The 12,086-nt window shown below is 33.8% G+C and overlaps 1 protein-coding gene and 1 pseudogene across 1 annotated transcript in view; both read right to left on the bottom strand.

Moving 5' to 3' along the window:
* The window catches only part of LOC104087229 (short-chain dehydrogenase TIC 32, chloroplastic-like), a 62,944-nt gene that overhangs the window by 43,760 nt on the left and 7,098 nt on the right, over positions 1–12,086 (bottom strand). The gene's annotated exons all lie outside the window — the stretch shown is intronic.
* On the bottom strand, positions 2,288–12,084 carry LOC104108593 (short-chain dehydrogenase TIC 32, chloroplastic-like; annotated as a pseudogene).

The raw sequence follows: 12,086 nt of genomic DNA, 5'->3' as shown, positions 1-12,086 counted from the left end.
CATAAATCAAATCACCATGTAGCAATTATTGCAGGAATTCAAGAATTAATATTTGACAAAGAATAGGAGAAAACAATTATCATAATAATTAATTCATGTATTAAAACAAATTTAGGATTTTCAAATAATTATGCAAACAATTAATTTGACGACGTATAGACACTCGTCACCTCGCCTATACGTCGTTCACATGCAATTCACATAACAAATAATTTAAGGGTTCTATTCCCTCGAGTCAAGATAACCACGATACCTACCTCGCTTTATAATTTCAATCAATTACTCGACCACAACTTTTCCTTTTGAATTTGTCTCCAAAAGCATCAAATTTATTCACAAACAATTCGATATACTCAATACGAATCATAGGAATTAATTCCATATGAATTTACTAATTTTCCGGATAAAATTCGAAATTCACTTTAAAAATTGACAGTGGGGTCCACATCTCAAATCTCAGAAAAACTTACGAAATTAGAACACCCATTCAGAGACGAATCCAACCATACAAAAATTATCAAATTCCGTTGTCAAATGGACCTTCAAATCTTAAATTTTTATTTTTGGAAGATTTTATAAAAATCTGATTTTTCTCCCAAAATTTCACTGATTCATGATATAAATAAGTATGGAATCGTGAAATATAATCAATATAGGATATGGAACACTTACCCCAATATTTTTTCGTGAAAATCGCCCAAAAATCGCCCTATCTGAGCTTAAAAATGGAAAATGGTTGAAAATGAAACGAATCCCATTTTCTAGAACATCTGTTTCTCGAATTTTTACCCTTCGTGAACAAGGTCAGTGCCTCGCATTCGCGAAGCACAAATTTGTGCTGTCTAATTTTACCCTTCGCGAACGGGAAGCTTGCCTAGCTTTGCCTTTGCGGACGCGAGCTGCCCTTCGCGAACGCGAAGGCAAATTTCTCTCCGGCCATTTACCTTTCGCGAACGTGAGGCTTCAATCGAGAACGCGAAGCTTTGCACCTCGACCCTTCGCGAACGCGTTCCCTCTATCGCGAACGCGAAGCAAAAAACATGCCAGTCCAATTTACTCTTCGCGTTCGCGAGAGTACCTTCGCGAACGCGAAGAAGAACACACCAGAAGCCTGAAGTCTGCAGTACACCAGATTTTTCTAAGTCCGAAATCATCTCGTAGCCTATCTGAAACTCACCCGAGCCCTCAAGACTCCAAACCAAATATGCACCCGAGTCCTAAAACATCATACGAACTTGCTCGCGCAATCAAATCTGCAAATTAACACCTAGAACTACGAATCGGACACCATATCAAAGAAAATTTTCAAGAAAACTTTAAAACTTGTATTTTCACAACCGGACATCCGAATCACGTCAAATGAATTCCGTTTCTCACCAAATTCTGCAGACAAGTCATAAATATTATAGTGGACCTATACCGGGCTCTGAAACTAAAATACGAACCCGGTGTCAATAAATCCAACATCAGTAAATTCTTAAAAATCATTAAGCTTTCATACTATTAATTTTTTATCAAAATTTCATATCTCGGGGTAGGGACCTCGAAATTCGATTGCGGGCATATGCCCAAGTTCCAAATCACGATAGAGACCTATCGGAATTGTCAAAATACTGATCCGAGTCTGTTTACTCAAAATGTTGACCAAAGTCAACTCGGTTGAGTTTTAAAGCTCTATTTCACATTTTAATCTATTTTTCACATAAAAACTTTTCGAAAAATTATGCGGATTGCGCATGCAAGTCGAGGAATGATAAATAGTATTTTTCGAGGTCTTAGAATACAGAATTACTTATTAAATTTAAAGATGACACTTTGGGTCATCACAGACATGCATTTATTGAGTATCTAACTGTAAATTTGAGTTGGCTTAATAACGACAAGAATAAGTAGAATATGCAATGAGCAAGTCTAAATATCGTATAGAAATTGACTTTTCACCCTTTCTTAATAAATAAATGCATAACACAACAATGAATTTTCATTGTATTTCTCTTTTGGGATTTCCTTGTCATTGCGGAGATTGGACAAATCCATATTGCACACTTTGACATGCATTTAAATTCAAAAAGATAAAAATAAAAATAAGCAAATGCATGGACTCTCCCCGATACTCATTGTTCAAAATCAACATTAGTCCAACTTGTAATAATGTGGAGCACATGAAATTATCTTTGATGAGATTTCAACATTTCAGTTTATTTATTGGCTCTTTCTATTAAAACAAGTTGTTACAGTTCTATTAGAAGTTAAAATAGACTATTTATCATTTATACAATAATAAACCTTAAGAAAAAAGAAAATTGGTCTTTTCTTCTCATCGAATTTGTTCACAAGTATAATACATGTGTTCTTAATCCTCTCTCGATTTCTCCTAAATAAATGATATAGTAACAATATTCCCCGAAATCCATCTCCAATAAGATAAAAAAAAACTAAAAAATACAAAGTTGCTTTTCTGTTGTATTGGTACATGCATGTTAGATGTTACTTGACCAAATCCATACTAAAATCCCAGAGTTTCTTAGCCAAATCCATGTCCTTAGCCATCGCTGTTGGCGTGGCCAAATTGTTGTCCTGAAAATATTCACCACTTACCCCCTTCACTTGTGGATGTAATGCAAGATAACAGGTGGTTGATGCTCCCTATAGAACAGGAAACACGAAAGTTAAACTTATCATTTGACATGACAAATCATCGATATATTGCGCAGAAACATACGTATAACAAACATACGTATAACAAACAGCCGTACCTAAAATGACATTATTGAGAATTGACTATTGATCTCCTTTTAAGTGAGAACTGAATCTTCATTTCAGTAAAAATAGGAACGGAGATACATTTAGATTAGATGCTTTATTCTTTAAAATGAACTGTTGCTGGAATTGAAAAAAGATACAAATATTTCGAGCTCTCTTTTACTGCAAACATAAAAAATATATCTTCTCCTCATAGAATGGTCCAATTATGTTGTTCCTCATTCTGTGATCGATATATTGCGCAGAAACATACGTATAACAAACAGCCGTACCTAGATGATTTGTGGCAAATTGCAGCTCTATGTTGTCTTTGGAAAGCATAAAGGGAATTCCCCCCCACTCCTGCATTATTACTTATGGAAAACAAGATAATACTAATAGATGTATGTGGAGATATATGAAGAGGGGAAGGGATTCGTGCAAAAGGGGAAAACTAGGTAGCAAAAGTGCAAAGTCTTCTAGTATGTGGTTACCACTTTTACTCTTCACTTACATTAGCATGTTCAACGAGTGACCCGATGATATAAAGCCAGCCGCAAATTTCCTTACGGATGCCATTGACCTAAGATCTAACTCCATTACATCAACTTTAGCAGCAGGGATTTCCTTAACTATTTCTTCTTTAACATCTTTTCCAGCAGCCATATTCCTGACAGCCATGATAACATGAACTCCTCGCAGAGCAAGAACACGGCTGGTTTCAGATCTAATACCACTTGATGCTCCTGCAAATGGATGTCTATAAGCGAAACAAATATTTATTAAATGAATAAATTTCTTGCCTCTCAATAGAACACTCAAGATTTTCACTGTGGGGCTCATATTAAAGAAAAATAAAGAAGAAAATGGGAGGTGCCTAACTTTGTTGACAACTTTGTTGAAGAAAATGCGAGGTGCCTAATTTTGTTGACAACTTTGTTGAAGAAAATGGGAGGTGCCTAACTTTGTTGACAACTTTGTTGAAGAAAATGGGAGGCGCCTAACTTTGTTGACAACTTTGTCGAATAAAATGGTAGGTGTCTAACTTTGTTGAAAAAATATAGGACTAAATCAACAACAAGACATCTTCTTTATAGTAGTTGAATGACATCTCTTACTATAAATAGAGGTCTCCATTCTTTATTTCAATGACACCAAAAATAAGAGAGAAGCAATAGAAATTAGAGAGAGTAATCCACAGATTGTAGTTTGTGAGATAAATAGTGAATAATATTGTAGTGAGCTTTGAAGTTTATTTCTTTCAAGATTGTAGTAGTCTCTTGACACTACTAAGTTGTAATATTACAGTGGTTATATTGCTCCGCTCGGGTATTGTATTTTACCCATTAAAAGAGTTGGTGTCATTGTTACTCTCTTGTATTTTTATTATTTATCGTTGATATTATTCCTAGGCGGGATTATTATTTTTTCTAACAACGTGGTATCAGAGCCATGGCAAATAATGGTACGCTGTCTTTTCAGTACCCCGTCTCACAAAAGATAATTATAAAAATGGTGTCTACGTATGAAAGTCATTCTTGGCTCTCAGGATGTGTGAAAAATCGTAGATAGAGGGTATGCAAAACCCGATAATGAGAAAGCTCTGCCTCATAATGAAAAAGATGTCTTGGCAAAGACAAGGAAGAAGGATCAACAAGCCCTCACGCTCATCCATCAATGTCTGGATGATGCCATATTCGAAAAGGTGGCAGATGCTATCACCTCAAAGGAAGCTTGGGAGATTTTACAAAATTCTCTTCAAGGAGTTGACAAGGTGAGGAAGGTAAAACTTCAAACTCTAAGGGTTGATTTTGAAGTTTTAAAAATGAAAGAATCCGAATGCATTTTAGATTATTGTTCAAAAGTGAAGGTTGTTGTAAATCAATTAAGAAGATATGGGAAGGATATAAAAGATGTCCGTGTGGTAGAAAATATCCTTCGCACTTTAACACCTAAATTTGATTTTGTGGTGTGTGCTATTGAGGAGTCTAAAGATTTAGACTATATGATGGTAGAGCAATTGGAGGGTTCTTTACAGGCCCATGAATAAAAGATCAAGAGGAGACAAGAAGTACCATTGGAGCAACTTCTTAAAACTCAGGCATCCTTCAAAGATTATGGAGGTGAAAGAGCTATCGAGGGAATGGACGGGGACGAAGTCGTGGCAGTCATGGAAGAGGAAGAAGCAACGCTAACAACTTCAACAATGAAGTTAAAATCCACCAGACATTAAGAGATCGTGGTCGTGGACATAGAGGAGGAAGAGGACGTGGCTACTACCAAAGAAAATAATGGACAAAGGTATGACAAATCAAAAATTGAGTATAATAATTGTCATAAATTTGGTCATTACTCTTGGGAATGTCATAGCAATGTTAAAGAAAAAGTTAACCTTGTTGACGACAAGAAAGAAGAAGTTGAGTCAACGTTATTGATGGCACTCAAGGAAGAAAATAAGGATGATTACAGCTCGTGGTATTTGGACAATGGAGTAAGCAATCATATGTGTGGATGCAAAGAGAAGTTTGTGGAAATCAATAAAACGGTGAGAGGTAATGTGTCCTTTGGAGATACCTCAAAGATTCAAATTGAAAGGATAGGTACGATTATGATCTCCTGTAAAGATGGTAGTAACAAGTTAATTCAAGATGTTTATTATGTCCCAAAATTAAAAAGTAATATTTTGAGTTTGGGCCAACTTCTTGAAAAGGAATATGACATCCACATGAAAAATATGCATCTTTGGCTTAGAGATTCAAGTGGAATTCTAATTGCTAAAGTGCATATGGCTAAGAATAGATTATTCTCTCTGAATCTTAAGACAATTGATGCAAAGTGTTTGAAGGCTAATGTACAATATGAATCATGGTGTTTGGCACATGCGATTTGGGCACTTGAATTTTGAAGCGCTAAAATCAATGGGAGAAGAACATGGTGCATGGGATACCATCAATAAGTCATCCCAATCAATTGTGTGAAGCTTGTCTTCTTGGAAAACATGCAATGAGGAGTTTTCCAAAGGAGGCCATGTCAAGATCAACCAAGCCGCTTCAGCTTGTTCATACTGATGTGTGTGGACCAATCTATCCACCTTCCTTTGGTAAAAGTAAATACTTTCTACTTTTCATTGATGACTTTAGTAGAAAGACTAGGGTTTATTTCTTGAACCAAAAATTTGAAGCTTTTGCTACTTTTAAAAATTTTAAAGTACTTGTAGAAAAAGAAAGTAGCTATGAAATAAAAGTTTTAAGGTCCGATAGAGGAGGCGAATTCACTTCAAAAAAGTTTAATGACTTTTGTAAATCTCATAGAATTCATTGCCCACTAACGGTACCTTATTCACCCCAATAAAATGGAGTTGCAAAGAGAAAGAATCGAACGATTTTTAATATGGCTAGATGTATGTTAAAAGCTAAAAATATGCCCAAGAAATTTTGGGCAGAAGCTGTATATTATGCAGTTTATTTGAACAACAAGTCTCCAACAAAAAATGTTAGAGATCAAACCTCTCAAGAAGCATGGAGTGGAAGAAAGCCAAGTGTCAAGCACTTGAGAATCTTTGGGATCATAGCCTATGCTCATGTGCTACATCAAGGGAGAGCGAAGCTTAACGATCGAAGTGTCAAGCATGTATTTGTTGGCTATGATACGAGTTCAAAAGGCTACAAGCTATATAACCCAAGTAGCGGCAAGATGGTGGTAAGTCGCGATGTTGAATTTGATGAAGAATTGGCATGGAACTGGGAAGCTCAGGAAGAAACTTCATATGATTTTCTTCCATACTTTGGTGATGAAGAAGAACCAGAAACCGTGAAACCTGTGCAGGATAAAACTCCACCTCTTTCTCCAATAAATGTTGCATCTCCCTCTTCTCAAGAAAGTTCAAATGAACAACCGCAAAGGACAAGGAGTATTCAAGAGCTCTATGAGGACACAGAAGAAGTTACTAATTTTGATTTTTTATATTGTCTCTTTGCTGATAGTGAACCAATGAACTTTGATGAAGCTGTTGAAGACAAAAGGTGGAGACAAGCCATGCAGGAGGAGATCGAGTCAATAGAGAAGAACAACATTTGGGAGTTACCAACACTTCCCAATGGTCATCGAGCAATTGGAGTTAAATGGGTATACAAGGCAAAGAAGAATGTTGATGGAGATGTGGAGAGATACAAAGCACAGCTTGTGGATAAAGGCTACAAGCAAAGGCAAGGCATTGACTATGAAGAAGTCTATGCACTTGTTGCCCGCATAGAGATAATTCGTTTGCTGATCTCTTTGGCGGAGCAAATGAATTGGAAGATCCATCAACTAGATGTCAAATCAGCATTCTTGAATGGCTATCTTGAAGAAGAAGTCTATGTTGAACAACCATTGGGCTTTGTGGTCAAAAACCATGAAGATAAAGTGTTGCGATTGAAGAAAGCTTTATATGGATTAAAGCAAGCCCCACGAGCATGGAATAGTTGCATCGACAAGTATTTTCAAGACAATGGGTTTACTCGTTGTCTCCATTAATATGCTATTTACCTTAAAGTTCATACTAATGGAGATATCTTACTTGTTTGTCTTTATATTGATGATCTTATTTTCACGGGTAATAACCCAAGTTTGTTTGAAGCTTTTAAGAAAGATATGTCTAGTGAGTTCGAGATGACAGATGTAGGGCTCATGTCATACTAATTGGGCCTAGAAGTGAAGCAGATGGAGGATGGAATTTTCATCTCTCAAGAAAGCTATACGAAGAAAATCTTGAAGAAGTTCAACATGCTCGATTGCAACTCCGTGAACACACCGATGGAGAGTGGGACAAAATTGTTCAAGTTTGATGAAGGAGAAAATATGGATCCCACATTTTTCAAAAGTCTTGTGGGAAGTTTGAGGAACTTGACTTGTACCAGGCCAGATATACTCTTTGCAGTTGGAGTAGTAAGTCGCTTCATGAAAACTCCTACCTCCACCCATTTGAAAGTCACTAGAAGAATTCTTCGTTACCTAAAAGGTACGATCAACTTTGGGTTATTTTATTCTTCTTCAACCTTATGGGACTTTGTGATAGTGATTATGCGGGAGATATTGATGATAGAAAAAGCACAACTGGCTTTGTGTTTTTCTTGGGTGATTCTGTTATTTCTTGGAGTTCAAAGAAACAATCCATAGTTACTCTCTCGACTTGTGAAGCCGAATATATAGCAGCAACATCATGTACCTGTCATGCTATTTGGCTAAGAAGATTATTGAATGAGCTCAATTTGCCACAAATTGAAGCTACAGAGATTTGTATTGATAACAAATCTGCACAGGCACTCGCCAAGAATCCGGTGTATCATGATCGAAGCAAGCATATAGATACAAGATATCACTTCATCAGAGAGTGCATTGCCAAGAAGGAAGTCAAGCTCAAATATGTGAAGTCTCATGATCATGCTGCAGATATCTTTACAAAGCCTCTTAAGTTTGAGAATTTTCAGAGATTGAGATCAAGTCTTGGAATGAAAAAGAAAAATCAAAATTAAGGGAGAGATTTGTGGGGCTTATTAAAGAAAAACAAAGAAGAAAATGGGAGGTGCCTAACTTTGTTGACAACTTTATTGAAGAAAATGGGAGGTGCCTAATTTTGTTGACAACTTTGTTGAAGAAAATGGGAGGTGCCTAACTTTGTTGACAACTTTTTTGAAGAAAATGGGAGGTGCCTAACTTTGTTGAAAAATTATATGACTAAATCAACAACAAGACATCTTCTTTATAGTAGTTGAATGACATCTCTTACTATAAATAGAGGACTCCATTCTTCATTTCAGTGACACCAAAAATAAGATAGAAGCAATAGAAGTTAGAGAGAGTAATCCATAGATTGTAGTCTGTGAGATAAATAGTGAGTAATATTATAGTGAGCTGTTTCAAATAAAGAGTGTTATTTCTTTCAAGATTGTAGTAGTCTCTTGACACTACTAAGTTGTAATATTATAGTGATTATATTGCTCCGCTCGGGTATTGTATTTTACCAATTAAAAGAGTTGATGTCGTTATTACTCTCTTATATTTTTATTATTTGCCGTGGATATTATTCATGGGCGGGATTATTATTTTTTCCAAAATTACTATTTTGTGCTTGACCTTGCACAGACTTCGCATAAAAGATTCTGAGATGTATATAAGCAGCCAAGTTGGTCAGAAACACACGTATTTACATCAGTAGTGTCAATCGCGAAGCTTAGCATACATTAGCAATACCCATGATAGGGAAATGGAAGTAAACCTAAAAATCTGCATTCCCAATAAATTAAAGTCATCCATATGTAACAAAGTGAAAAGTTTTATTTTTATTGAAAAGTTGTGAGACCAACAATGCTATATGCGCATTAATGTTAGGCCTCTATCTATCTACAAGTAGCAGATGAATGTCCTAGACATATGGATAATTTGGTCATATAAAAATTAGACAAGATTAAAAATGATGACAATTGCCAAAAGGTACAAGTAAAACAAACAGAGGAAAATGTTAAAGATGTCATCGGAGATGGTTTGCTTAATCCGTAGCTGGTAACATGCAAATGCACTAATCCGTAGCTGGTAACATGACTATTGAAGGTGTTAAAAGAATTCGAGGTAGACCAACAATCATACGGAGGAAAGTTTTCATAAAAGACCTAACAAATAAAGTTCTTGAAATACATGCGGACTTAGTGAAAAACATAGCAGAATGGAAGCCAAGCATATATACTTGTGTAGGTGATATCAACGAGCTAGGAATAAGGCTAGTCGTTATTCACACATTTATATAAAGCTCACTGTTTGACAGGAGTCTTTTCGAGTGTAGTTAAAGATAGTATGACAGTATAGAAAAGGGGCATAAATTTCGAGAATCCGTAGTGCTATAGAATCTAAGTTATCCTACGAGATAAACTATTGAGTAGTGGAATGATAGGCGCCCAAATGAATTGGAATGATTATAGAAGATTCATCTCCAACTTGCTTGGGATTTGCCCGAAACTTTCGCCGAAGGGACTCAAAATATATAAAAAAATAAACACACGAAAAAATCAAGAGAAATTAATATATAATTAATATATATATATATATATATATTACCTATCTACATAGTGTAAGTAGGGGTGGCAAGTGGGCCGGGCCCGATTCTAAGTGAGCTTCGCAGGCCCGGTCCTAAGTGGGCCGGTCCTAAGTGGACCGGTCCTATGCGGTCCGGTCCTAAACGGTCCCGGGCTTCGCGGGCTTATTGTTGGAACCGGCTCGGGATCGGGACCACGAACTAACGGTCCCGAGTTAAGTGGGCCGGTCTCGAGACCACGAACTAACGGTCCCAACAGAAACTTTGTATTTTTAATTATTTTTTTTTATAGAAGTTAGAGAAAAAAAATAGTAATAAAGATATATAAACTATATTCGATTTATATACTATATATATATCTTAAAATATATATATATATATATATATATATATATATATATATATATATATATATATATATATATATATATATATATATATATATATATATATATATTATATATATATATATATATATATATATATATATTAAGATATACTATATATATATATATATATATATATATATATAGTATAGTATAGTAGATCTTAAGATATATATACATCTTAAGATATATAAGCTATATATATATATATATATATAGTAAGATGTATATATAGTATATCTTAAGACGTATACTATCGAATATGACTTATAAACTATGTATATATATTATAGTATATATATAGTATATATATACATCTTAAGATATATATATAGATATATACACACACATCTGATATATACACACACTATACAATATATACATAGTATATAAGTCATATTCGATAGTATACATCTTAAGATATATATACTATATATAGTAAGATGTATATATATTATAGTATAGTATAGTATATACTATATATACAACTTAAGATATATAAGCTATATTCGATATACATATATATATATATAAGCTTATATATATACTATACTATACTATATATACATCTTAAGATATATATATATATATATATATATATATATATACACACACACACACACACTACACTATATATACATCTTATATATACACACACTATACTATATATATATATATAGTATATAAGTCATATTCGATAGTATACATCTTAAGATATATATAATATATATAGTAAGATGTATATATATTATAGTATAGTATAGTATATACTATATATACACTATACTATACTATATTAAGTTGTATATATAGTATATACTATACTATACTATAATATATATACATCTTACTATATATAAGCTATATTCGATTTATATACTATATATACATCTTAAGATATACTATATATATACATGTATATCTACTATATATATATATCTAGTATATCTAGTATACTATGTATATATAGTATATCTTAAGATGTATATATAGTATAGTATAGATATATAGTATATCTTAAGATGTATATATAGTATATCGAATATAGTTTATATATCTTAAGTTGTATATATAGTATATATATATTATACTATACTATACTATAGTATATAAGCCGTATTCGATAGTATATATATAGGCTTATATATATATCGAATATAGCTTATATATCTTATGAGATGTATATATAGTATAGACTATAGTATAGTATAAATATAAGCTTATAAATATAAGCTTATATATATATATACTATACTATACTATATTATACTATATGTATAGCTTAAGATATATAAAAGAACAAAAATATTGTAAAGAGATATTCAAATCAATGCGTTATATTTTTATTATAGCATTAAATATCATGGCAATATCTTTCTTAGTCTTCCTCCCCCTATGGAATGAGCACAACAAGGTGCTAATACCACCATTGAGAAGAAAAAGAAACTAATCAAGATGTGCCAAAATACAAGTTACATATTAATTACACTGTGTAAGTTTCCAGCGACACGCCTTCTAGAAGGGTGGCTCTGGCACTATATCTCGTGTAATTATATGTCCATGTATAGGACAAAAAATATATGCAAAGCAACATATATTTTCAAGGAGAAATTGATAAATACTTATATACTTAATCCATGAGAGTGTCACACTTGAATTATTGTTATTAAAGCAAAGAGCTGAAAGTAGACTTAAAAGAAGTAGTCATATATACAAACACCTATTGCATGCCACCAAAAGGGAATACTATTTGTTTTACAAAAAAGAAAGTGAAATGGAGAAAGGAGAGTGAACCTGTAACAATGGCAGTGAGACCAGAGCCGCCGATTCCATGGGTGACTTGGACGAATATGAAAAGCCAGATGGCCCTTTCCTGTTGAAAAGCCACATAG

This window comes from Nicotiana tomentosiformis, chromosome 3 (genome assembly GCF_000390325.3).
Source record: "Nicotiana tomentosiformis chromosome 3, ASM39032v3, whole genome shotgun sequence".
Taxonomy (NCBI): Eukaryota; Viridiplantae; Streptophyta; class Magnoliopsida; order Solanales; family Solanaceae; genus Nicotiana; species Nicotiana tomentosiformis.
Note: the sequence above shows the minus strand (reverse complement) of the source record. Positions and strands in the feature narration are given on the sequence as shown.